This window comes from Rhagoletis zephyria, unplaced genomic scaffold (genome assembly GCF_001687245.7).
Source record: "Rhagoletis zephyria isolate East Lansing unplaced genomic scaffold, Rhagoletis_zephyria_1.1 Rzeph_scaffold_03915, whole genome shotgun sequence".
NCBI lineage: Eukaryota > Metazoa > Arthropoda > Insecta > Diptera > Tephritidae > Rhagoletis > Rhagoletis zephyria.
This window is the reverse complement of record NW_016160998.1, coordinates 39,113-48,048: the sequence shown is the minus strand read 5'-3', so window position 1 is coordinate 48,048 and position 8,936 is coordinate 39,113.

Sequence of the window (8,936 nt, the reverse complement as noted above, 5' to 3'; positions counted from 1 at the left end):
TTTTTTTGAGAAATAAAAGGGTCCTTTATAGATTTTTCGAAAAAAGTATTTTATTGTTAATATTCCACTGATTTTACTTTAGTCGGATTAATTAGTGTTTAAATTGTAATCCTTATTTACATTAGCCAGCAGTGTAAACTTTGGGAGAAAAGTTCATTTGGCACGCATGTCTTTTTCAGGTGACAGAAGGGACTCAAAATGGAGAAAATTAGCGGCATCTCATCACAACAGCGGCAATTAGAAGTACGCTTTAATTGTTGATGCCCAGCTCTCAGAAATGATTAATATACTTTAAATATTATTTCAGAAGCGTTCCACCAAAAATTCAACGAATCTGTGGGAATAATAGAGCGAATATCCAAAAGATATTTCCATTATCCTGGAGACAGGATGTCAAAACGGAATAAAAGAAATGTTTCACAGTCGTCTGCATAAATATACTATCTGTCATATTGATATGTTTTAACAATTTATTTTTTTGTTACTTCATTTTAGTTATCTTTATAAAAATTTGGTTTATTTTTTAACAAGGACCATATAGTTCAAAATTCAAAAATTGCGCAATATACATATGCATGTATGCACATTAGAGTGGTTCATAAAAACACTGGAAATTCATAAACGCTACATCAGAATATTGTTATTTGTGATAAAAAAAGACACAGCATTTTTTTATTTTGAAAAAAAAGTTTTCTTAGAGGTCGCGCTGGTCGGGTTTTTTATAAAAACGCTGATATTCTCAATTTTTTTATTTTCTTGACATGTTAGGATGCAGCTGAAAATGTAGTTTTTACATATAATTACTCTGGTATTACTGGGGAACTTTCCCTTAATTACACACCTGTCTTGGACAATTAGAATGGGTCTAGTTCCCGAAAATATGCTCTCGAAAAGACACTAGTAAAATTAAAACGTTGATACTGAACCATTTACGCATTGTCATGGGTGGGAACTTGTTACCAGGGGGTTTCTGGGGTTGCTTATTAGGAATTTGAAGTCAGTTTTTCGAAATTCAAAATGGCGGATGCAAAATGGCCGTCCATTTAAAAAAAAACGATAAGATTTTTTGGAAACCCGGCACTCGAGAATTTTTGGGGTCGCCGATTACGAATCTGAAGTCAATTTTTTTTTAACTCAAAACAGCGGATCCAATATGGCGATCAAATTAAAAAAAGTACTAAAATTAAAACGTTGACACTGAAAGTTTTAAACATTGTCAAGGGGTGTAGTAATATATTAAAATATACTAAAATTTTTGTTTGTATCTTATAACTGAATGTTTTCCTTATTTTTCTTTTTAATTAATATTTAAGTCTTTATGTATATTTAATAAACTTTGAAAAAAAATTAATGAATTAAATTCAACTATTTTAAACTAAAAATTTTTTTTTTAATTTTCTAGCAATTTTGAGCGTCGTTTTGCAGTTCGGGGAAGTGTGCTTTTCATCCGACTCGCCGGCGAACAAATTGTTCACCAAAACGACGTCGTAACGTCGTTTGGCAAATTGGGTACATACATATGCCCATCAGTACATCAACGAAGACCCTTTGCTTCATCATAAATACATATATCCATACAAACATATGTACATATATATGTACGAATGGATGTAGTTACGCGAAGCACGCTTGCATCATTTATACATATATTGCTTGGTAGCGGCAGAGCTTAAATGCGCAATGGGTTCGATCATACATACATATATATGTATACATATATACATATATGTTTACATACATATGTGCATTCAAATATACATATGTAGGCACTCGTACCCGTCATGCGTCGCTTTATTTCTTTTTTCCCCTTCCCTATACTACCTATGTCTTCCTTCTCACTCATGTAACGTTTTCAGTTTTAAAAATTCCACTCTCCACTCTTCACTTCAAAAAATATAAAGCACTGATAATGATTTTTGATTTGAAATATTCTTATATTGGTATAAATATGGGTAAGAAAATACACAAATTTATTGTTTTAATATTATCAATCAATACTCACAATATATGAAACTTTAAAAAATTGTTGATTGAAACTACCTTATTTTTATTACCACCCTTTTATTAGCTTGGGATGTAACTATGTAATATTGAGCCTAGATATACAGTGACGAGCAGAACTGTAACATGGTGTAACGCTTTGTATATCAGCCGCCGCTATCTTTCCAAGTTCTAACGACATTCATACTTTTGTTATTTATTCTTATTGGCACACCTGTAATTCCTCTCTCATAATGATTTGAAGTCAATCCAATGACAATAATAAGACCAGCAGACAAAAATGGAAATTAATGCAAATGTTACACTTTTGCACTCATATATTTTTAAGAACTTTTTTACAAGTTTCACGAAAAATAAGAACTATTAAAACAATGTTAAGTATAATTTTGCTTTTTTTAGTTCCTGGATATAATATGGCATTCCTTATTTGTATCTCTGTAAAAATTCTGGACGTATAGCCTCCCATGTTACCTTGGTTTGCTTTCATAACTCATGTACTCCATTGGACAGACTTGGATACTTAGTAAGCTGCGCTTTTAGTAGATCATTTCAAAATAGCAAATTTTTCCTTTGCATCCAGTCTTTGCGAACATACGCAGTATGTTTTGGGTGATTTTACGGCAGAAACTCATTTTTCGACCACATCTTGCAAATTTTGTTGAAATATGGACAGATACTGTTCCTTACGCATAATGCGTACTAACGGACCAACAATATTTTTGTAATAAAACTCCAAACTATTATTGACTGACCACTGTGATTCACAGTTTGCCTTAAATGATGCGCTTAAGCCTAATTTGGGCCTTTGATCCAATACCATGGCCGGCCATCTGATCAGTGTTGCCAGAACTTTCTGGACCAACCGGCTAAATTGGCAAAAAAACGGCTAAACTGTTTTCTACTAAATTTCACATGTTTTATGTAAATAAATCATACGTAGAAAGACTAGTTCATGGAGAGAAGTTGCAAATTCAAGCTGGCGGCAAGAATTTGCAATTAGGAAAAACGTATGATTATGGCACATGGTTGCAGTTTTTGTCGACAATAATTTGAATAAACAGGTTCGTCAAATTTAAAAATTTACAAACTTGAGCGATTTTAAAATGAACAATTTAAGTTAAGACTTGTTTACTTAATTAATTTAGTTAATTCCAATGGTTTGAAATNTGATTTTAAAATGAACAATTTAGGTTAAGACTTGTTTACTTAATTAATTTAGTTAATTCCAATGGTTTGAAATGTACTCGTAATGCAATCTCAACCAGAGTCGATATGGGAAACGCGACAGTTAGTACGGCAAAGAAATTGAAACGTATGTTGAAGAAAGTCGGAAAATATACGTGTATATCCTGTTTTTTGTCCCTCTGAAAGAATTTTAAAATCTCTACAAATTTCTTATGTTTTAAATGCTCCGTAAACACTAGCTGGCAGAGAAATTTGCAAGTTCCTGCAAATTTGTGTTCGTGCAGAAATTTGCAAATTTCTCTACTCGCGAGACAATTTGGGAGGATTTTTTCTTACTAACTGATATTTTGAGTGATAATTTTCGCTGGTTTTTCGACGAACAAGCCTATTGTCTTCCCAAAGAGTTTTGCTTTACATAGGAATTTGTGCTCTTTTACCTTTCATTTTTACGCATTTCAGTGATGGTTCTTTTATTCAAGTTGGACTTGGGTTTTTGGAATTTAAATAAGTTCTCAGGAAAAAAGTCAGTTTAAATAAATCCATATGTGTACATAGTGCTTGAAAATATAAATTTTTCCTTACCTTAAAACTTTAAGCGTGGGCAACAATGATGTGTTGTAATTAAGGCAGAATTGAATATTCGCTATCTGGAAAGACAATACCTGTAACATTTATTCTTGGCACTATATCCAAACACAAACGCGTGTTCAGCAAACAGTGAAACAATTTGTTATTTTCTAAGTTTGACAATAAAACTTCATACTTAAATTTAAGTCATTGATAACAAAGTTTTTATGAAGAAAATCCCCGTTACGGCCTTCTCTAGAAAAAAATATTCGTTTAAAATAAAAATAAGCGAAATCGGCCCAATTTTTTATAACCCTGCCTCCGCGATAACGCTAGTAGCCATTTCTAACAGATTTTGGATCGCCTAGTCAAAAATGGAAACATATATATTTGAATTTTAAGAAATCAAGGTAAATTGCAAAGTCGGCTAAAAACGGCGAATTTTTTTTACAAAACGGCTAACAAATCGGCTTCCGGCTAAATCTAGCCGGTGAACGGCTATAATGGCAACACTGCATCTGATTGAAAGCGATTAATTTAGTCTTGTCTTCAATTAAATCTTAAAAATGTGTTTTTTTTTATTGCATTCTGTAAGGTCTAACATATCCCAATAGGCAACGGTCCGGTTTTCGTGCGATCCAGCAAAATGCTACCACTCTCGCACATGTATTTTGATCAAAATGGTTTTTTCTTCTTTTATTATGCCTTTGCGTTCCATTTGACAACTCTTCGCCTCGCTGTCTACTGATTTGCATTCAATTTTAATACATTAAACGCTTCTGTAATATTGCCTGCAGCGCTACTTGCTACTAAGTTCACAAGATATCGGACCGTAATATTTTTTGGCAGACTTCCTTTGTCCTTAATAACATTTTAGGCTATATTTTTTCTCAGTCTTAACATTTTCATGTGGCGAACTCGACAACTTTTTGCCACTTTTCGTACGGTCCCGCCTTTCCACAGTAAATCTATTATTTACATTTATGTTTCCTGATTAACCATATTATTTACTGGTAATTACTTCTTGAATAAATTGCTATACAGAAAAAAGTCATCTGACTTCCAACTAAGTAAAAGATAACTGTAAAATGCAAAACTGAGAGTGAGTGCAAAACTGTAACATTTGTCTTAATTTACATTTTTGCCTGCTGGTTTTATTATTGTTGTTGGATTGACTTCAAATCTTTATGGGAGAGGGAGTAGGAGTGTACCAATAAGAATATACAACAAAAGCATGAAAGTCGTTAGAACTTTGAAAGATAGCGGTGGCTGAAATAAAAAGTGTTACACCATGTTGGTGTTGCTGGTCACTGTATGTACCACATAACTATAAGCAAAGTGTATAAATGATGACTGATGACAGTACGAATGAGAATTCTGACAATCGCTACGCTAAATTTTCGTCGCTAAAATTTTCTAAATGAAAATCAGTAGGGCCTAAAAGTATACAACATAGAAGAGCAACACATGCGATGTGTAATAAGCCAAATCTGGCAGTGTGTGCATTTAGACCGGTTATGCGCACTGCGTTGCCCGCGGGTAAAGGTCTTTTAAGCTTTCTATACATTTTGTATAGGCGCGTGAAGAGTAAAAGCTCGCTCTGCCCATCTCTGATTTAAATGTTGCGTGTTGTTAGGAACCTCTGCTATTCTTTTGGAGATCGTTGGCATTCAGAATTAGCGATAGCAAATGTTAGAATCCGGCTGCTGATGACAGTGCGAATGGAAATTATAATAGCGAGGTTTTAGTTTTTTACACTACATTTTTTTTGTATCATGATTACCATTTTTCATTTCCAATCTAACAAGTGGTTTATAATGACTGCTAAAATCAAAAGTTATCAAAACAAATTATATGGGACTGCGAAATATTATGTTTGCTTTTAGTCCATTTATAGAAACGTGGCATTATAAAAGGAAAAATTATTTTATTTTTATTTGCTTCTCTGCTGTTTCACAAGATTTTTTGTCATAGGAGTTTTCTAGGGTAGCCCGCGATCCTTGCACTACCTATCAGAGGACAATCACGCTCAATTCGTCACTACGGTATTGATAACAAATGAGAATTTCAGATTACACGGGAGGTGACACGCCCCTTTGGCCTTAATTACGGTATTGACAGTATATCGACTGTTGAGTGGAAGATCGACCTATCTTGGCAGCCAGTTCGAAAACGCCCTATCTCAAAAGACTTTTCAAGAACGCCCTATTTTAGAATTTTATTGAAAAAACACTCTACCCCAGAAATTGGTTGAAAAACGTCCTATCTCACTGAAAAATTTATTGAAAATGTGCTGAGATACGGCGTTTTTAATCGGCCGCTGAGATAGGGCATTTTTGGAAGGAATTCTGAAATAGGGCGTTCTTGAAACATCGACGTTTTGTTGAAAATTTATGAATTAGGCTATTTAGCCTTTCACATTGTAAATTTTCGCTTGGGAATAAATTCTATTATATAAAAACTGCCTATAAAAATATAGAGTTAAGTTTTTTCTATATTTAACTTCGTTATGTTATTTGTATGGCCTTATAACAATATATATAACGTTTTTAGTGAAAAGTTATTGTGGAAAAGCAACAATAATTTGAAAAATTATTAATTATGTAGTTGGCTTAGCAAAGTGAAATAGTGGAAATAAACAACAAGAATTGACAAGGCTTTTCCACAATAACTTTTCACTAAAAACGGCCTCAAGCTCATAAAAATTGTTGAATATTATTATTATATATAATGCTTTTGTCTCTTCAAGGGCTTGATATCAAAAAATTACTTATGTATAAATGGGGCATGATTCAATAATAAAAGGTTTGCTCAGATAACCGTTTTCTCGCTACCTCTTTACAAAATCGGCGTCTTTAGCAAGGCACTGTGTGTCCAAAATAAGTAAAGTCAGAATTTTAATGCTCTCACCCCTATGATCGTTCTATATCGAACAAAATATACCCCTAAATATTTTTTTGTTTTTAAATCATATATAAATATTTAAAGGTCGCTCAAAGCGCTCAAAGTTTTCCATATATTTTTTATGGGGAAAAACAACTTTTCGTTTAAATGGAATAGAATTCTTGAAAATCAATATTTTTCGATTGGATGGCTCTGGTTCGCTTTGGGAGACTTCCAATAACAATACCCAATTATTTATTTAACCAATTTTTTCTACTAAAGATTTTTTATTTATCCCTCCATTGCATTTTCTGACATTTTCTGGGGTTTTAACGGATCTATAAAATATAGTTAAGTACTATGAAAAAATTGTTAAATAAATAACTGAGTATTATTATTACGAGTCTCCTGAAGGGAAACAAAGTATTTCGATCGAATTATATTGGTTTTCAAGAATCCTATACCATTTCTACGAAAAGCGGTTTTCCCCCATTTAAAATACATGGGAAACTTTGAGCGCTTTGAGCGACCTCTAAATATTTTTCGATTACAAAACAAATAAAATTATAATTTCCTTTCACGACACCGAGATTTTGGTTTAACATGCGCATTTGCGAGAGTTTATTTTCCAGTATTCTACCCTCGGTTTGCTCACGTGATGGATGAAAATTTGTGCCGTTGCCCGAATTTATATGGCAATTCAATTATCGGGATCGCGAAACAGAGCAAAGCGAAAGTAGAACACAGGGTTGTAAATTTATTTAGCAAATCCAAAACTTAAGCCATTACAGGACCGACTGAATGACTATTACAAACGACTGACTGAGTAACAATAAAAAATGATTGGACATACTTAACACAATAAAAATCATACTAATTTATCACATTTACAAAAACTAAAAATGCGCTTTTATTACAAAAAGAACTAAAAAGTATAAAATAATTTATAGATATAGCGATTANCATTACAGGACCGACTGAATGACTATTACAAACGACTGACTGAGTAACAATAAAAAATGATTGGACATACTTAACACAATAAAAATCATACTAATTTATCACATTTACAAAAACTAAAAATGCGCTTTTATTACAAAAAGAACTAAAAAGTATAAAATAATTTATAGATATAGCGATTACGTTTAAGAATAATAGGAAACTCCCTAACTTTATTGAATTTATTTTTTTAAACTAGCTTAAAATAGGAATAAACTGATTGGCCCATAGTCATAGTCAAAATAAAGTCGACTGTAAAGTTAGTTGCAGCTTTGTTTGACCGATATCCCATTGAAATTTATGTCAAAAAGCTGCAACTAACTTTACAGTCGACTTTATTTTGACTATGACTACGGGCCAATCAGTTTATTCCTATTTTAAGCTAGTTTAAAAAGATAAATTAAATAAATTAGGGAGCTTCATATTCTTCTTAAACGTAATGGCTATATCTATAAATTATTTTCTTTAGATCCTGTCATAATAAAAGCGTATTTTTAGTTTTTTAAACTATAATTTTATTTTATAAATTTTAGTCCTTTGAAATCCTGCAATCAATAGTACTCTGTCTGTATATTTCTCATTGTGCCTAATTTTTTCAATGCATCGTTATAGCATGGCTTCTTTCCGTCCTACAGCGCCATTGGATCGTAGCATATTTTAGCTCCTTCAAATATTTCAAATTATTAAGTAAGTCTTATTGAAGTCGCTAGGCATGATTTGGAGTTTCAATAAATTTCAATTTGAGTGGGTTATACAAAATGTGTATTACACATATATGTATTCTGAATATGAAACAAATCGGAGCATGCAAATTTTTTAATTATATAGACTCAGGAGCCACATAACTGCAAAATTTGTTGTGTAGTTATTTCTTTTCATGTAAGCAATATATGTACATACTAAATGCGAACCTAATCGGATCACAAATACGGCTTTTCCAAATATCTCGACTCCTCCGCGACCTATCGGCAAAATTTTTTGGAGATTTATTTATTTTCATATAGGTAATATATATACATAGATTGCCGCTTACACATATGTTAGTGTTTGGCCGAGCTTCTCCTCCGATTTGTGGCGTGCGCCTTGATGTTGTCACACAAAGCGAAGGGACCCACAGTTTTACGCCGGCTCCGAACGGCGATTGTAGTTTTATGAGAAGCCGTTTTTCATGACAGAAATCCACTCGGAGGTTTGCCATTGCCTGCCGAGGGACGACCGCTATTAAGAAAAAACCTTTTTTGTATATTTTTTGCGATGTTGCTTTGACCAGGGTTTGAACCCAGGTGCTGTGAGTGGAAGCG